Source organism: Apteryx rowi, unplaced genomic scaffold, assembly GCF_003343035.1.
Source record: "Apteryx rowi isolate R43461 unplaced genomic scaffold, aptRow1 scaffold_183, whole genome shotgun sequence".
NCBI lineage: Eukaryota > Metazoa > Chordata > Aves > Apterygiformes > Apterygidae > Apteryx > Apteryx rowi.
Genome location: NW_020448119.1, coordinates 773,981 through 783,763, shown reverse-complemented (window position 1 = coordinate 783,763; position 9,783 = coordinate 773,981). Strand labels below are relative to the sequence as shown.

Below are 9,783 nucleotides of genomic sequence, written 5' to 3'. Positions count from 1 at the left end.
TAGGTGATGAAGAAATTACGTACATCTTTCCACTCCCTCCCTCCCTCCCATTCATGGTATGCCATTGTCCTGAAATACCACTTTTTTTACAATATTTATGGAGGAAAGCTAGACATCTTGCACTTTTTTTTTTTTAAATTCAGAGAAGATTGCAGGAGGGTCCTTTGTTTCTGTTCACAAGCAATTGTTATGTCCTGGTTTTTAATGCTTTGAAACTTGTGAGAGAGTCACATTTTAGCCCTGCTAGACTATGTGCCAGGGAAGAGCTGCAATGTGTGTAGATCTATCAGTTGATGGTGCTGTTTCCCTTCTCTTTTGGTTTTGGCCCACGTTCTCTTCTGGCTTGCATCTCCAGAGGAAGTTGACTTGCAGCTCAGTGTGTGCAAGGATCTCGTGAAGAGGCAGAGGAAGCTGCCCTGGACTCTGGCTCAGTGGGATCCTTTTTGTGCTATGCAGCACAAGGCAAAATGGAATTTTGCAGATGACGTTTCTTGGCATTCAGAAATCTCTCTTGAATTTACAGTCAGTCTGTGACTTACTCAGAACTGTGTTGTAAATGTTCTGCTATCAGATAAATGTGAGGAAACTTTAAAACAGACTACTAAAGTATTAATTTTCAAAACCTTTTTGCCGAGCTTTGAAAAATGGACCTATTGCTGTGCGCAGGCACGCTTACCTGTTTATATTGCAGATTTAGCTGTGGTATGAAATTACTGGGTGAGTCGAGCAGCTGAAGTGATCTTCACCAGAGTTGACTGTGTCTTGGGGAGGGCAGGAGAAATGAATTTTCTGTTTGTTTGTTTATTATTTCTGGAGAAGCTGTGCCTATAAAACAATTAAACCAAAAGCTGTACCTATAAAGCAAACCAAATTGGCAAAGTGAGTGTGAATTTTTTTTTTCTTTCCTTACTGAACCACGTTTTAAAGTAGTGCATGTTACTTTGAAAGCATTATCATATAATCACAATGCAATAGATACCTATCCTGATGAAAGACTGCTCCACAAAATAAAAAAAACAACCCAGCAACCATACAAAACATGCAGAACTGAGAATTCATCACACTTTTTTGCATAAATAGTAGCACAGCCAAAGGCAGAAACTTTTCTATCTTTAATGCCTGAGTCTGTGGAAAAGAAACTTAGAGTAATCGTTTGAAACGTTGCCTAAGACAGCTCTACTCGACTGGAGAGTTGAAATAAGTCACATACTTCCATTAGAAATGGTTGAAAGTCAAAATTTTTATGTCATAGCTTCAGAAAGGGTTTTTTCTCTCACTTAGGAAAAAACTTTGAAATTCTAAAAAAAAAAAAATTTTAAGATTTTTTTAAATTTTATTTCAACTGCAATTTATCACTATTAAATAGCTGGTTTTAGTGATTTAAAAATAATAATAGTTGACTTCAGCCATATTTTAGTATGTTAGCGATAATACTAGGTACTTCTGTTTGTTATCGTGTATCGGGTGCTATTATGGAAAAAGTAATGTGAAACTGTTCTAAAATAAGTCAGTCAGTCTTGGCAATTTTAATTGAAAAGTTTTATTCTGAAAGATTTTTCATACATAATTATTTGTGTTAAAACTCATATGAGTTTCTAATAATTTAACTTAAAGTAGCACTTTCGCTGAACTATGTTTCAATAAGAAAAGTTTCTTCTGAGTTTGCTTTGCCCATAATATTCCTTATATAACAACAAAAATAAGTGAGACGGTGTGAAGTGTTTTATTTAACAGTTTGCAGTTATACATGAGAGTTGGCCTCYGTTTTGTGGGTGTAATTTACAGAGAAGTTACAGTGAAAACCATTGCAGTTTTCTGTCTGTCAAATCAATTTACGTGGGGCTGCCAGAACACAGGTATGAATTTTGGGGGCTGCAGGGGCCATAGTCGTGTTAGACGGCTGTAGCTGCACTGCTGTTTTAGCCCATCTCCAGCTCACATGAGGGTCCAAACATATTCCTTTAACTATTGTATGGGGTTACTCAAACCTGACAGTGATGAATAGCTATTTTAATGGACTGTATCTTTAAACATAGAAGTAGCTGCTAAAAGAGCAACTTCTGTTTTGTGACTCATTTTAGAAGCTGGTTACTGACGTATTACTGTTCTTTATCTCTCTCACTCACACATGGAGACTTCATACGCGTTCATACAGCTAGAAGAGACATTCTCGGTCATTGAATCATGTGCCCTCTAATGCCAGTAAGCTTGTTATAATGCAGTCCTTTTTATGTTCTCTCCAGGATCTGCTTCTACCAGGATAGTTCTCCTTACCCCTTTGGGGTTTGCCTAAGATAAAAATGTTTGATCTGTCTCCTCCTTTCCCCTAAATCACTGCAGCTGTAAAAGAAATCATGGCACATGGCACAGAACAAGCACATTATTTGTGCTTTTGAAATCAGTGAGAGGTGAAGCTATGAGTCAATTTATACCACTCTGTCACCTGCCTAGGTTGATTGGGAAGTAGTGTGTTCAAGGAACACCTGCCAACTGAGAGGCATACAGACTGGGTCGTTATAGCTTTGCCTTTTATGAAAACAGAGATACCAATGGGATCATCAGCCTATTCACCTTTGGTAAGAGAAAATCAACAGCAGGGTGGGGGGATCTGCCTGGCTATTTTGGTTGAGGTTCACCAAAAGGGAAGGTTTGGGAAATTTTGCTCTTTAAATGTCAAAGGAGTCTGTAGCACACAGATTTGTTAGTACGAATAGCACATAGATGGCCTTGGTGAGATTGGGAGATGCATCCAGTCTCGCCATGGACAAATAATAGGGCCCTTTATTATTGCCATGTTGAATTCAAATGAAAACTGAAAATGAAGAATTGTTGAGTTGTAGGCTTCATCACTGGCCCCTCTCTTGGTTCCTCTTCCCCAGGGTTGGTTCATGCAAACAAATCTGCATGGGAAGACCAGAGTCAGGAGGAGGAATCATGGAAGACCACACAGCACTGTAGACAAGGTACTACCTAGAGGACAGCATCTGGGTTGCATGGGGGTGGCTGCCAGGACATGAGCAATAGCTGTGCTACCTGGAGTCTTCATCAGCCTTTCTCATTTCTCCCTAAGCTTGAAAGTTATGAGAGTTGTTATTTTTAACAATTAGTTAAAGGAATATTTGTTTCTTCTGTGAACATGTTCTCTAGAGTGGAAAGCATTCACTATGACTTGGGGGTTGGGAGGGTGAGGAAGAAGATGAACTTGTGGTTAAGATGCTGGGCAAGGAACCAGGAGAGATGGATTTTAGTCCTGAATTTACAGTGACCTCACTACATGACCTTAATCATACCTCATAACACCCAAGGCTCAGCCTTGAAATTGTTTTTCCTTGGCTTTATGGAGACAGATCAGTGGATAAAATGTATTATTCAGTGTCTCTCCCTTAAAATAATTCTGAACTGTAATTTTTATGAAAAGGAACTGTTGAAAGGTTTTGAAAGGTACTGAACATGCTACATGCTGAATATGTAACACCTTACTCCTTTTTGAGTGATCATTGGTTTAAATGTTAATAAATGAGCTGTAATAAAATAACGTTTTTACCATCTTTTTTCCTGAGTTTCCTGAATCTGATCCCTAGCTGTACTTATTGATTTCATTTTTTCCTCCCTCTTGCCATCCTGCTGTAATGCAGTTATAATTCTCAGCATTTAGTGTAGAAGTATGAGGCTTACTGTGTTTGCTGCATTTGTGAGAGCAGAGCACTCGCTACCTTTAGTCATATGGAACAGTAGTTGCTTTTGTGTTTGCATGTTTTCTTAGTGCCTCAGCCATTTCATGAATAAACTTTCTCCAAACTATTGGATATGAATGCTACTAAAGCCGTCTGAAAAGTGAATCCTCTGTATTTGTGTTGAAAATTTTTCATTAATTCTCTTGAGCATCTATTCCTGCCATTCTGTCCATCTCCAGTTCAGAAACATTGCTACAAAAAACTCTGCTGAAATTGATGGGTTTCTTCCAAACCTGCTGCTTTTGTTGAAATGTCATTTTCTGAGAGAAAACTCTTGGGTTGAGAATTTTTCCCGTGGGTCTAAATAACATTTAGCCTGGTGACTTACTGCTTTTTAAATGGTTAATCTGGTCTTGTCAAGAGACTGACATGTCAAAAGGGAGAGATACACAAGGAAGTCCCAAGGAAACAATTTCTCAGAAATCACGATACTTTGAAGATTTAATTGCCCTTTTAAATTTAATTAATGGAGCTACTGGATGGAGCTACTAGATGGAGCTGCAGGATTTTACTTCTGGTGTTCTTCAAAATTGTCTTGTTTTTCCTCTGATTGAGTATAGGGTTGTGTGTAGCTGTGATGGGGAGGGGGGGGGGGGGGGGAGGGGGGGAGAAAAAAAAAAAAAAAAGAGAAGATTGTGCAACCTTCAAGCCATTCCCTTGTAGTGCCCGACACTGTGGGTTGTCAGCACATTGCTATACTTCAGTGCTTTTCCTTGGCAAAGCAATAAGATTGTGTATTTTTTTCATTTGACCATAAATCTATAACAATTTATGATACAGAAGTCCTGGATAAGCCAAGGCATTTTAATTCACCTCTTCATGCTTCTGAGCTTTTTGTGCATGTTCACAGGTAATTGCAGTTTTTATTCTTGCCTCTTTGTCTTTAATTGCATAATCTAGCACCTAGGTTATTTTATAGTATTTCTCTCTCTGCTCTTGTCCTATCAACTTTGAAATCTACTTTGTATTTGCAACCTGCCATTTTCTTGAACTATTTAGAGTTGTTGTGACTTACACCTTCTGCAGGTCTTGCTGGTCTTCCTTCAACACTTAGTTTATGTATCAATTTTGAATTTTCTGGTAATCTGGTTGCATTTCAATTAATGTGGACCTTATCTATGCACGACAGGCTCATTGTTACCTCAAATGTTGCGCAGAACTGAAGAAATACAGCCTCTTCTTCATTACATCATCTCAAATTTGAACTGAAACACTAGAGCTGCCATATAGCTAGATGGTCCATATCTGTAAAATGGAGGAATGACTTCCCGCAGGCCCCAGATTTCAGCCTTCCTCCTGGTGGTGTAATTGTAGTGCTCAGGGCTGCATTGGAAGAGCTCTGGAGTCCCACATTGGGCCGTTCACTCTTAGACCTTCCCCCCACCCCCTTTTTTTTAAGGGTCTTGTATTTTGGTATTGTGAATGATGTTACGAATGACGTCATGTAGCCRGATTAGCTGGCAGCAGTGATAATATCTTGGCTGGGGCATTATGGAAAGGAGGATATCTATCCTGTTCTGCAGCGATGTGCAGTAGCAGCTGTGGGCAGCAGCAGTCGCTGCTTGAGGAGGGAGGACATCTCATGGTCCCCAGGGCAGTGTGGTGGAAAGTGCTGCATTGTAATCTGCCGTGCTCAGTCACACTGAAAGTTAAAGAGCAAACCCTGTAGTTTGAAGGTAGCTGGATTTCATAGGGGCAATTATTTAATGTCTTTTTTTGTGAAAGCTATCGTTGTGATATTTCCTACTACTCCCTGGAAAAGTGCATTAAAACTTAAGAAACGGAAATCTGGAACCTGATAATTAAAGATAATTAAAATGGAAACATATTCACTACATTAATATGAGAATAGCCCATGATTACTTTTTAAAAAATATTTGTCTTCCTCTTTCCTGTGCTATAAGATAGTGTTAGTTATATTCTAGTCCTTTGCTAACAGTTAAGCTTTTTTTCCTCATTGTTCTGCAGGCAGAAGTGCCTCACTTATGCTGGCTCACTGTAAAAATTATAAGGATGAGAAATGTCTGTAAAGCAGACCTGTGTAAGTGTCACTGGTATTCTCAGCACAATTCATTCCCTTCTCACTCTGAAACTGCTAGCATCTTCATTGCTTATTAAAAAGACCGCTGTCACCTGAACCCAATGCTGTTATGTAACTGCTGCTTGGCTTACAGTAGTGTCTCAGGTTTTTAGGCTGCAGAAGTTTTATCTGTGTTCTTTTTTTTTTCCCTTAATCATTTAGGCTCAGTTATTCTGATTTAGAAAACAATTTAAAATAGAAATCACCAAATTCCRTATAGGGAAACAAGTCATCCTTCCCTTCACTGGCTGTTTCATATTTCCCATTCCCTAATTCTTCAATGCCCATTTATCCAGAGCCTGTGCATTTTCTATCTGAAAACAGCATATTTGTGAAAGATATTAGGAAAAAATCAGTGGCTGTGTTCTATACTGCTGTATTTGTCYCTGTTGCTATTTGGCTCTGGATGACTGGTCCATTACAATTACAGTCAGGCCCCCAAACCTCCCAAAACTAAATATTTCTTTTTTTTTTTTTTTAAGTGAAATTTCAGAGTGAAATCATATATGAATTTGAAATTTAGCAAATAGTTGAAAATAGAGGTAAAAGATCAGAATAGTCAGAATGGTTCAGTTCAACACTGATGAAACTGACTATTTTGACTTTTGTTAAAGAGTAGTATTTTGGGGTTAAAATTGATTTTCGTTTGAACCTGACTTAAATTTAAGAAGAGAGGTTAAATAACTCTAAATCCAGAATTTTTCTTTGTCTAATGAAATATTCAGTACAATTTGGAGATTCTTTTTTCCTCCGATTGGATGAAAGAAATAATAAAAACCTACTGCCATGATAATTACACATCTTTTTGTTAATACMGCGAGTCAAACTGATTGCTGTGTGAAGCTATGGCTGCCAACAGCTTCATTTCAGGAAGCCCGGACAAGAAGTGTACGCAACTGCAAAAACCCTGTCTGGAATGAGACTTTCCACTTCATTATACGAAGTGCAGTTAAGGTAAGATCTACCCGTGTTAAAAAGTTGAAGCTTCACATGCTGTGTTCCACACTCAGTGCTTGTGGTGCAAACTGCGCTCTAACAAGAGTGTGCAAATAGAGCTGTGCTGATGGTGGGGATGTTTAGCTACTGAACACCCGACTCTTTGGAAGCACTAATGTGGTGGGGTTGCTCTGACCTTCCTCCACCCTGGCTTGGTGGGTGGTTGAAAGGCTTGGTTTTTGCTYGGTAGGCTGAATATTTTGCTACTAGCAGATTCCAGCGCCTGCCTAAAAGATTTCTGTATGTTTCCCCAGAAACAATTTACCAGCTGTGGTGCAGTGCAGCCAGAGAGCATGGTGCATGAGCAGTGGGGAGCGGGCATTACAGATCTCCAGCATCGTCCCTCCTGCAGTCCTGCATGGTCCCTCCACCTCTCCACCGTGCGGATGAGGTTGAGCATTACCCTCATTTAGCCGTCCATCATGGCATTTGCTGGGCCTCTAACCTCCCAGAATCTCACCCAGTGGAGACTGGCAGGTTAGCAATACCTAGTTACAAATTAGCAAGGTAATACCTGCTGTACCATACATTGATTAAAAACCTTAGAGCATCCACTTCTCCCTTTRTTTGCAACCCACCCCATCCATTTCCCTTGACCCCAAACTTGTGACCYTTTGTAGCCATAGAAGACTGGAATTTTCCAGAGGGATCACTGGGGAAAGTAGAGCTAGATTTCCTTGGAAGCAGCCTAGGACAGCAGCCATCTTGAGCTGTGAGCAGTACTAAAATTCTCCTGGCGAGTATTGGACTTGGTGTTTCTTGGGACTCCAAAGCTGTTTGTGTAGTGATTTTGGATAAACTGTCATCTTTTGGGAGGATCTGTAAGAAATCCTTACCATTTTTTTACAAACCACAAATGTATGAAACTTTTTTCATTGGCTTTTTTCAAGGTGAAAACTCTTCTTTTCCCCCATTGCCCCCAAACAAGGCATCCCATGATAATGTAGGGCATACAGTTCACATTGGCAAAAGAAATTTTAGTGCAGGCCAACGAACGAGTCTCAAAGCCCAGCTGTGAAGTTTGAGAGCAACAGGGGTCCTGTCAAAAGAGGGACAGATAGAGCTGGCCAACAGCTGTTGCAGCAGAGGGGTACAAACCTCCTGTTATCTGCCACATTATCCCTAGAGAGTGGGGTTAAAAGATAAAAGATGTTTTCGCCTCTATCAGGCTGATCTGATTAAAGTTAAAAAAGCAGGTTTGAGTTCATTAGCAGTCTGGAGTGGGTAAGTCAAATGCTCCTGAGTTTGACCTACTCCACTCTGCTTGGGCTCAGCTAACCTCAGTGAAGTACAGACCAGTCTTCAGAAGCAGGTACATGTGATTTTCTTTTTTGCGTATGCTGAGAGAGGTAGGAAGAAATGAGAAGACTTTCCACAGCAGACACTTTACGTGGGCCTAAGGCTTGATGAAGAATAGGATGGTTAAGGGAAGATACAGGTGATATCGAAAAGGGCATGAGTGAATTGCAGCCTCCTGGTACAAGTATGATTGGCTGGAACAGGGGATGACTTCTGTGCCTTAGAAGGTATTTGGCTGGTGGTGATGTTGTTACAACTGTGTATAGTGACTGGTGGGTTTTCTTTCAAAACGGTAGGTGAAATCCTGACCCCATTAATGTTGTTTGACAATTGACATCAAAGGGGCCAGAGTTTCGCCCGTAGCTTAAATCTGAGAGTTTCCTTGGCTATCTGAAAGCCTGTAAAGGAGGCAAGCTTTGTTTCCTACCAACAAAAGCTTGTTTCCTTTCTCAGACTAGTGCTTCTTCATGTGTAATTGCTATTAATCCATGAGCTGTTAGAAAATGATATTCTCCAGAAGTTGAACAAATGCCTCCAACACACATGCTGTCTTATGTACAAGCAAGCAAATCTATAAAATAAGGGGAAACAAAAGGAATAAATGCCCATTAAAATTTACCTTAACATTTCTTTAGTGTTTGGTGGCAAATGACAACAACTTTGACAATGCTGCATAAGAAGGTCTATGGATTTTTTTCAAAAAAGTGCAGGTCATCCTTTAATTATTTAAAAAAAAAAGTAATCTTTTAATTATAAAAAGTTGAGTAAACGCTTTAGACAAAGCCAAGGATGGGAACAAACAGCACAGGCACAACTCTTTCCTACCAGTAAGTAAACTTGTGAGCCTTGCTAAGGCTTCTCTGTTGCCCTGTCTGTCACCTTCTAAGCACTAGAACCCCATGAATTGCATGGGAGCCCTTACAAATTATTTAAAGGATTAGTAATATCCTCTTATATGCAAGCTTGAAGGTGTTATTGCTGTTTATTGCCACGCTTTACCTGCTTTATAGATGAACAGTTGAAGCCATTAATGAATTTTAAAGGCAAGCACAACTTAATGCTGATTAAAAACTTTTTTAATATCAACCATTCTATCAGTAAATGGACAGATTTTCAAAAATCCAATAGGCTATAAGAAATCAAACCTTACATCTGCTACTGACTTCTAGTTGAATAATACTCATCCCATGCATTGAATGAGTGTGAGTTTAGAAGGATTATGGCTCACTTGGAKGAGAGTAGAGTGCTTTTTTTTCCTGTCTCAGAGCAGTGGTAAGAAACTTCTAAAATGTCTGTAATGTTAGCAGAAATAGATTAGAGGCAGAGCACGAATGATACAAGATCTGGGCGCARTAGTCGGCTTCCCACAGCTTAACAGTACCGTGTGTTCTTGCCCTACTGTGGGGATAATCTGAGCCCAGAGCAAATGCAAGGGAAATCACGGTAATTTAAATCTTGGTAGAAGAGGCTTAAGTTGATGTGTTCTACCTTCCATTCGTCTAAAAGTTTGACCTCTACTGTTACTTTCTACATATATGCTGAAATTTCTCAAGGTAGCAGTTTTGAATACACAGTCAAAGGTTCTTGATGAACAGAATGTGTAAACTCTACTTTATCAAGTGCATGTTACTATCATGCCTGTTACGCTTTTTTTTTTTTTTTTTTTGAACTCTT

General features: G+C 39.5%; 1 pseudogene; it reads left to right on the top strand.

The window, feature by feature from the left end:
• Window positions 1–2,549: 2,549 nt before the first annotated feature.
• Window positions 2,550–9,783, top strand: part of LOC112964032 — a 24,329-nt pseudogene continuing 17,095 nt past the window's right edge.